The sequence below is a fragment of the Dipteris shenzhenensis genome, chromosome 15 (genome assembly GCF_047967505.1).
Source record: "Dipteris shenzhenensis isolate YYH24624 ecotype China chromosome 15, Dip_SZ_1.0, whole genome shotgun sequence".
NCBI lineage: Eukaryota > Viridiplantae > Streptophyta > Polypodiopsida > Gleicheniales > Dipteridaceae > Dipteris > Dipteris shenzhenensis.
The window spans coordinates 18226764-18236609 of record NC_141610.1 but is presented as its reverse complement, the minus strand read 5'-3'; positions in this window follow the sequence as shown (position 1 = coordinate 18236609).

Here is a 9846-nt window from a genome sequence, read left to right as displayed (position 1 = left end):
CAGTTCCATCGACTAGGTTGATTGGTTAGCTTCATCGACTAGGTTGACGATAGCTAACACAGCGGAAGCAGAGTTGGATCTATTTCTAGCCATTGAGGAAGAGTGTTCCTCAGTTCAAGAAGCGTCAACCACTGATTCATGGGTTTTGGATAGTGGTGCCTCCCGTCATATGACCTGCAAGAAGGGTCTATATTGTTCCATGTAGCCTCTACAGGAACCCATCACTTTGATGGTTGGAAATAATGCAAAATGCCCTATTGAGGGTACATGTACAGTTTCATTTGTTTTTGTAAATGGAGAAGTTAAGAAACTATCTAATGTGTTGTATGTTCCACAAATCAAGAGAAATTTGCTATCAGTTGCTTCCATAACTGACCTTGACCATGAGGTGAGGTTCAACAAGACAGGAGTAAAAATTTTGGATAGTGCTGGCAATCTTGTTGGCACAGGAGTAAAGAGGAACAATCTATATGAGCTAAGTGCTCTTATAGCCACTGTTGGAGTGGGCACAAGCAGACTTTGGCATGAAAGATTCAGCCACATCGAATTTGCAGTGCTGAAGGAGATGCAGAAGCAAGATATGGTTGCTCACTTACCTGCAGTAGCAAAAATCAAAGAATTGTGTGAAGCTTGCATGATGGGCAAGCAATAGAGAAAGGCATTCCCACAAGAAGGCAAAAATAGAGCAAACACTCCTCTAGAGTTGGTGCATGTTGACTTGTGCGGTAAGATACCTACACAGGCCTTGGGGGGATCTTCCTATTTTTTATTGATTGTTGACAACTATGGTAGGAAGATGTGGGTGTACTTTCTTTGCAAAAAGGCTCAAGCTTTTAGTAAATTGAAAGAATGGTTATAGCTTGTTGAAAATGAAACTGGGAGAAAAGTGAAGAAAATCAGATCAGATGGTGGTGGTGAGTTTGTTTCTACAGAGTTTGGAGATTTTTGCAAGAGCAAAGGGATCAAGCGACAAACGATGACACCACATATGCCTAAGCAAAATTCGGTTGTTAAATGCTGAATGCAGACCACCGTGGAGATGGGGAGGTGTATGTTGAGGTGCTAGACCGCCAAACCACTTTTGGGCTGAGGCTATCAATACTGTGGTTTACATCCTTAATCACAGCTATACAAAGGCACTCAAAGGTAAAACACCACATAAGGCTTACAGCGGTAAGAAGCCATCTGTCTCCCATTTCAGAACATTTGGGTGTGAATACTATGTGCATGTACCAAACAATGAGAGAAACAAGCTACAACCAAAAAGCACTTAATGTATCTTCTTAGGCTATTATTGACTATAGTTTATCTAAACAAAATCACTATTGAGAATAGGTTCCTAATTCTACGTATTGATCATATACTGGATAAGCTATTATCTTTTCTCAAAAGTGGATAATATTAAGTTAGGGTTGATCCATAAGATAACCAAACACTATGTCTAGGACCAATTTTGCTTTGTATGAATATATGAATGTGCCTTTTGGTCTTGCTAATGCTTTGGCCATCTTCAATGAATGATGAATTTTTCATCAGCATCAACAATTTGCGGATACTTTCTTGGATGATACTTTAATATTTAGTTCCTAAACTTTGGGATTATCAAGTTGTCTGTAGTGATGATTAAAAAACACTTTGTGATTTTCTCAAGCATGTATAAGCCATGATTAATAAATTTCTTGCTCATGATTGTTTTGGCCAGTGCTTATCTAGAAAATTCAAAACTACTTGTAAGATGAGTCTCATAATTTTTCTACTAATCGAATCCCAATTTCTTCTATTTATCTCGCACCGTTCCTTTGTGTTGAATCTTTTCTAATTGGGACTTTGAATAAATGCGCTCCTTGTTGGACTTTATGAATATGCAACAATTTGTAAACAACAGTAGATCTTGAGTTTTTGTTGAAATCTTCTCATATCTATGCTAGTTGAAGACAATCTCCAAAAACCTAAGAACTAAGAACTACGCTAGAGCTTGAGATAAGGTGGAGATAGGTTTGCCAAAAGTGGAACAATGCCAAACAAAATGTTTATCCGAGAATCTGAGAAAAACACACAAAGATGAAACTGCTCTGCCAAAAGCATGAACTTGCCACCATGTGTGTGTGTGTGTGTGTAGAAGACATTACAACACCCCTTTTCATAGTGAAGTGAAGACAATTTAGAGTAGGAATGAGAAAATTTTTACTGAATGACAAACTTTAAAATAAATAGAAAATCCACTATAAATGAAGTAGCATCACTAGAGGGTGAACATTTTTTAAAAAAGGAAATGAGAGGAGTTGAGCTTTGATAAGTCGTTGGTAGCATCATTTTTATTGAAGAGGGAAATCTACCTACCTACCACCATCCAACAAGAAAAATGATAAGAACCATATTTTAACTTAGTTGGGAAGACAGGTGTCATAGACACCCCTCCCTTGTTATCAGGATCACAATAAAAATAGTTGCACATGCTAAAGACTTATAAAGCAAATCTTTAACATTGCACTTTTGAGCATAATAAAAAGTTGGGATGAAGATAGTAGGTAGAAAAGATTAATGTATGTAGTTGTTAGAGGTGGAGAAGGGGAGAATTTAATAAATAGGGTAAATTTATGAAAAAGAAATTTGGAAAGAAATTGTGAAAAAATTAGAAGGAAATTAATGTGAAGGATTATGCAACGAAATTTAAAGTGGAGAATAATGTGAAAAGAAGGGGAAGGGGGGGGGGAAGTTAGATTAAATAGGCTAGGGAGTAATAGGTTAAAAAACTATAAGATTTTAGCAATTAAAACATTAAAAAGGAAGGGGAGAATTAATAAACATAAAGAAAGAAAGGGAAGAGAGGGGGGGGGAGGCGGGGGGAGGGGGGGGGTTTCAATGAACATAATGTAAGAGAGGGGAGGGAGAAAGAAGGTAAGTTTATGGAAATAGAGAGGGGAGGGGGGAAGGGGGGAAGGAAACTTTGAAAGGGGGACCTTAATAAACTGATAGGAAGAGGAGAAAAATGAATAAATAAAGGGGGACCTTAATAAAAGGGGGGGAAGGGGGGGGTGTTTAATCAATGAAATTTAAAGTCTACAGTAACTATATCAAAGAGTCGTCGGGTTCACCCACCGAGAAGTAGAATGCCATGAAGCTATGGGCATCGCGGGTGTCTGCATGTGGGGCAATCAAGGCGGGGTAGTTTGGAAGTGGGAAAGTTTGGAAACGGGGCGGTCAAGGATGAGCAGTGGGGCAATCAAGGCTTGTATGAAAGGTCACACAGTTCAGGGGCGGTGCTAGTGGGTTGTGGTAGTGGATAGCATAGAGTAAAGGGAAGTTTGCCATGGTCTTGGAGTTAAAGCACATGGTGAGGCAAGGTGTGCATAAATTGAGGCCCGCGAGTATCATCAGTGGATTAGCAGCAATGCACAAAGGCGAGATAGCAATGTGAGAGAAAGATGATAAAGGGAGGCTATACAAAGGGGCAAAGTAGAAGGGCATCATACCAGAGAAGCCATAAAAATTGTAGCAAGGCACTTGCAAGGAATTTCAGAGCTGCATGTGGGTGAGAGGGCAGCGATAAATAAGGGGGTGGGAGGAGCAAGAGCAGTAGGGGTTGTGGGATGGGCGGTACAGGTGAGTATATGGGTGAGTGTGGAGGCTTGTAAGCCTTAAGGTGTTTTAAATAGGGTATGTAGTTGAGGGAGTCGAGAGAGAAAACATCATAGGAGTGAGGGAGTTTGGAGAAAGGAGAAGTCAAAGGTCAAAGGAATTTATAAAGGAAAGAAGAGTAAATTACAAGGTCAAAGGATAAAATGAGAATAGTATGTGTGTGTGTGTGTGTGTGTGTACCCACCTTTGCCCCAGCAAGATACAACCCACTAGGTGAGATAGTAGGTCATCGCCTAGTGTGATGACCTAGTGTGTACCCGAAGAGGTTAAGAAGTATTGAGAAGTGCAAATTTAAGGAATGGACAATATGTACTTGAGTAAGGTGGTTCATAATTTAGTAGTGTGGAAGCAAATAATAAAAGTTGAGGTATTAGTAGTAGCAATAACAAGCAAGGAGAGGAAAGTGGGCAATTCTAACAATTGTTCGGGTTTGAAGAGTCCTTAAAAAGGTCAAAATTTAAAAGGTAAGTGGAATAAAATAGTGTTGTTCATAAGAGCAATGAAAAAAGTCAAAAGGCCAAGGCCATGATGACTTAAATGTATCGTTTGAGGGGCGGGATTGAGAGTCGGAGTGGGTTGTTGAGAGATATAAATTGGATTGTGAAGTCCGATGAAAATTTATGCAAGGATAAGAGGAGGATTAGAACAACGTTTTTAGAAAAAATTAATAATAAACAAGTTAGAGAAGGGAGTCAAGAAGCAAAAAAAAGCCTTAATGACTTACGCATACTATGTGCAACTGTCCAGAGTTGTAGGGGAAAATGTGTGTGTGTAGAAGACATTACAACACCCCTTTTCATAGTGAAGTGAAGACAATTTAGAGTAGGAATGAGAAAAGTTTTATTGACAAACTTTAAAATAAATAGAAAATCCACTATAAATGTAGCATCACTAGAGGGTGAATGTTTTTTAAAAAAGGAAATGAGAGGAGTTGAGCTTTGATAAGTCGTCGGCAGCATCATTTTTATTGAAGAAAAATGAACCATATTTCAACTTAGTTGGGAAGACAGGTGTCATAGACACCCCTCCCTTGTTATCGGGATCACAATAAAAATAATTGCACACGCTAAAGACTTATAAAGCAAATTTTTGACATTGCACTTTTGAGCGTAATAAAAAGTTGGGGTAAAGATAGTAGGTAGAAAATATTGATGTATGTAGGTGTCGGAGGTGGAGAAGGGGAGAATTTAATAAATAGGGTAAATTTATGCAAAAAGAAATTTGGAAAGAAATTGTGAAAAAATTGGAAGGAAATTAATGTGAAGGATTATGCAACGAAATTTAAAGTGGAGGATAATGTGAAGTATAAATTGACAAATAAAATATTAAAGAAGGGGAAGGGGGGGGGAGTTAGATTAAATAGGCTAGGGAGTAATAGGTTAAAAAACCGTAAGATTTTAGCAATTAAAACATTAAAAAGGAAGGAGGGAATTAATAAACATAAAGAAAGAAAGGGAAGAGAGGGGGGGGGGTCAATGAACATAATGTAAGAGAGGGAGGGGGAAAGAAGGTAAGTTTATGGAAATAGAGAGGGGAGGGGGGAAGGGACCTTAATAAAAGGGGGGAAGGGGGGAAGCAAACTTTGAAAGGGGGACCTTAATAAACTGATAGGAAGAGGAGAAAAAAGAATAAATAAAGGGGGACCTTAATAAAAGCGGGGAAAGGGGGGGTTTAATCAATGAAATTTAAAGTCTACAGTAACTATATCAAAGAGTTCGTCGAGAAGTAGAATGCCGTGAAGCTGTGGGCATCGCAGGCATCTACACGTGGGGTAGTCAAGGCAGCATAGTTTGGAAGTGGGGCAGTTTGGAAACGGGACAGTTAAGGATGAGCAGTGGGGCAATCAAGGCTTGTATGAAAGGTTACACTGTCGACTCATGCAGTTTAGGAGCGGCACTAGTGGGTTGTGGTAGTGGATAGCATAGAGCAAAGGGAAGTTCGCCATGGTCTTGGAGTTAAAGCACACAGTGAGGCAAGGTGTGCATAAATCAAGGCCCGTGAGTATCATCAATGGATTAGCAACAGCGTGTGCAAAGGCTGAGATTGTAGCACGAGACAAGGGTGATGAAGGGAGGCTATACAGAGGGGCAAAGTAGAAGGGTAGCGTACCAGAGAAGCCGTAAAAAGTGTAGCAAGGCGCCTGCGAGAAATTTTAGAGCTACATGCAGGTGAGAGGGCAGCGATCAGTAAGGGGGTGGGAGGAGCAAGAGCAGTAGGGGTTGTGGGAGGGGCGGTACGGGTGAGTAGATGGGTGAGTGTGGAGGCTTGTAAGCCTTAAGGTGTTTTAAATAGGGTTTGTAGTTGAGGGAGTCGGGAGAGAGAACGTCATAGAAGTGAGGGAGTTTGGAGAAAGGAGAAGCCAGAGGGGTTTACAGGGGTGGTAAGGTTAGGTGGGTTTAGGAGTGTTAGGATAGAGATAATTGAGAATAAATTAGAATAATTGAGCGAACTAAAAAATAATAAACAAAAATTAGGGAAATTATAAGGAAAATGAAAGTTTTAGGATAATAAGAGAATAAGAAATAAATATAAAAGGTATATAGAGATATATAAAAAGTTGTGAATAAATTGAAAAGATAAGGAAAGAAGGGAGACGTAGGGAGTTTAGTGGGATGTGGGGGGAGGAGGTTGTTGGGAGAGAAATGAGGAGATAATAGAAAGGGGGGGAGAGAGAGAGAGAGAGAGAGAGAGAGAGAGAGAGAGAGAGGGGGGGGGGGGGGGGGGAGGGAGGGAGGGAGAGGGGAGAAGGAGCTTAAAAAGGGTTGTCAAAGAAATTTATAAAGGAAAGAAGAGTAAATTACAAGGTCAAGGGATAAAATGAGAATAGTATGTGTGTGTGTGTATGTGTGTGTGTGTGTGAGAGAGAGAGAGAGGGAGGGAGGGACAGAGGGAGGAAGGGAGAGAGAGAGAGAGAGAGAGAGAGAGAGAGAGAGAGAGAGAGAGAGAGAGAGGGAGGGAGGGAGGGAGGGAGGAAGGAGAGAGAGAGAGAGAGAGAGAGAGAGAGAGAGAGAGAGAGAGAGAGAGAGAGAGAGTGTGTGTGTGTGTGTTTGAATTCATTGAAACCATGCTTCCCTTCTTATTTTTTTCATAGTCATGGCATGAACCCCCAATAGACAAGTTTTGTCCAACATCTCTACTTGCATCAGTCATTTTGACATGGCATTTCCTTCATTCAAGAATCTCTTGAGCCTCTATGGAAGAGTGAACTCTAAAAGCACAAGTTGTTCTAACCCATTGGTCAGTTTGAATGCAATTTGGTAAGTCCACAAGGTAGTTCTCCCAATCTAGTATGCTATAGCTTTGACTATCTTGGTGGTCATCTTTGAAAGTGCTATGTTAGTAACTTTAATATGTTTCACATGGACTACCTTGAACTCAATATGAGTAGATGGCAGATAGCTTAATTAAAAATGAGTCCTTATGTTATTATTTATAGGTTATACCCAAACTTTACAATGATGTTCTCATATATAAAATTGGCATGGATTGTGCATTTGCATTCCTTGACCCATTTTGTCATGTAGTCAGCCCATTGCTATGACATCCCTAGCTTGTGTGCCCCCAACTACCAGATGAATAGGTTTGACATAGTCAAGGCTCTACAACAAAATGACTAGGTTTAGGGGCATGCGACATTGTCCCATACAAGCTACTGTCCTTTGTCATGTCACCCCTATTAATATATTAATTAGAGTCCTTAAAGAGTGTGGCTCACCATAGTCTTGGCTTATGTGTTAGATTAACATCTAAGAAAAGTGTCCACCTACCATTCTACAATGAACTTCTTGCAAGGCTAGTCCCATCTCATCTTTTAATCACATCATCTTTACCCTAAATGGACCTTGTCATATATGATTTGATAAAGGGACACTTTCTCATCACACTTCTTATTTCAAGCTTGGTGATCACATGTGGCCAATTAGTGCACAAGAAGCTAGATTTAATCAACCTTCTTATTTCAAGCTTGGTGATCACCTATTGTGGCCGACAAGTTCTTAAGAAGCCAAATACATCCTTAAAGGCAAAGATGCCCCAATTACACAAGTGATATCTTGTGCGTATCCTTGGATCTATGAGAACTTGGTTTGGTTGTACCTAGAAGATCCATTCAGGAAAATGTACAGCTCTTTCCTCGCTACCCCTTTGAGCACATGCTTTGTGAATAGTAAGGGACAAGGATCCTTGAATGGGATTGTATTGACCTTTTCTAAGCTCACATAGGTTGTCATCTTCCCATTCTTCTTCAAGACGATGAAAAATTGGTGACATGCTCAATTTCATAGCAAAATTCTATTCAATCAACATTTCTAACTCCTATTTCACAATGCTAGCATATTTTGGATTCATGGGTAGGATCTTTGTTATGCAAGCTTAACATCCTTGTTCATAGGTATTGTGTGAGCTACCACTTATAGTGGCACTCCTTCATATCTTTGTATGACTAAGCAAAGCGATCCCTATATTTATTGAAGACCAATGTGATTTCTGCAAATTGACTCTATCATTGCAATTGAAGGTGTGGGATCTCTTAAGTACTAATCTTCTTCCTACTTACTCAAATCAACTCATGGTTATGATTGAAATATAATTTGTATTGGTCTAAACTTTATGCAACTATCACTAATTATTTGCATGTGATGTACAACTAAAACTCAGAGTTGCACTTGCAAGCGAAGTTCTAAGTTGGCATCACAATCAATTTGACCCTCAAAATGTAGAATAAAACCACTCATGCAAGCCTCCAAAAGACTCTTTCTACTTATTTGCTTCAAATTAAGAATGGTTTCATTAAGAGAAACCCACTTAATTTAGATGCATTAGAGTGCTTAGTGGAACTTTGTCCCCTCATCGATTCTTTGAGATCAAAGATCTTCAACACATCTGAAGTTCTTTGCATACCTCCACAGTTGAAGTTGTTTGTAGACCTCCATGCAATCGTTTTGCAAAAGAAGGACGAGATTTGGCATTCCACACATCTAAAGTTCTTCCACAAAGTTCTACTACTGCTCGTCACTGCTCGTGAAAATCTTCATACTAGGTACTTCGAAGCTCATTCCATCTCCCTCTCTGTCTCCATCTCCATCTTTGCTTCGTATCCATGGTTTACTTTGCTTTAGATTAGACAATTGTGTTGCCTTTGTTTGCCAACATGGTAGCCATAGAAGAGGGTCCAACGAGTAGATGGAAATCGTCGTGGACTTGCATAATGATGACGATGGTAAAGATCGATCGGGGTAAAGGGAGGAGATGAACGAGGAGACAATATTGGGCATTGTGGCAATGCAGGGGGCTTGGTGTGCGGTAGAGTACTTCTCATGCTGCTTCATCCGCTATCCTTGTCTGATGGTGGTGGTGTTTGTGAAGCGCTATCCTTTGCGAGTTTATGATCTTCCTTGCGATTGATCTGTTTGGCTATTAGTTGAAGGAAGAAGGTATTGCACTGCAAAATGCTTTACCATATCTATTGCTAGCAAATGTCTGTGCTAACGCAGGCAGGCTAGTAGATGTAATGTACGTGAGCAAATCAATGATTAATAATGGTGTGAAGAAGGTGCCAGGTTGCTGTTGTATTGAGGTGAAACACATGGTGCACAAATTTGTTACAGGCACATCACATCCTCAACAGGAGGAGATACAAGCCGAGTTGCAGAGGTTGGATAGATGCATGAAGGAGGCAAGATTTGTAGCTGACACAAATGTGGTGCTTCATGATCTGGATGAGGAAGAGAGAGAAGATTCGCTTTGCTACCATAGCGTGAAGCTGGCCATCAGTTTTGGGCTCATTTCCACCCCTCCAGGAACACTTATTCATATTACAAAGAACCTTAGGGTGTGCTCTAACTATCATTCTACCACCAAATATATTTCTAAGGTGGCTCAACGGAAAATAATTGTAAGGGATGCTAATTGTTTCCATCACATTGAGCATGGAGCATGTTTATGTGGTGATTATTGGTAGGATTGTTTTGATTCTTGCTCAGCAAAAGTTATTCCTATCTTCATATGCCGCTGCAATATACTTGATGACAGGGCAGCCTCAGAGGCTCTAAACCCTCTGCCATGGTTAGATCCAGTCATAGGAGACGTGGCATAGTCCAGCAGCAGCTGTTGGTCCATGTGGTAGCTGCACAAGTGGCAATAATAGTTGCAGCAGGAAAGAGGGCAGTTTAGCCCCCAAGAAAGCCATGCAGGCAGGCAAAGGCTGGC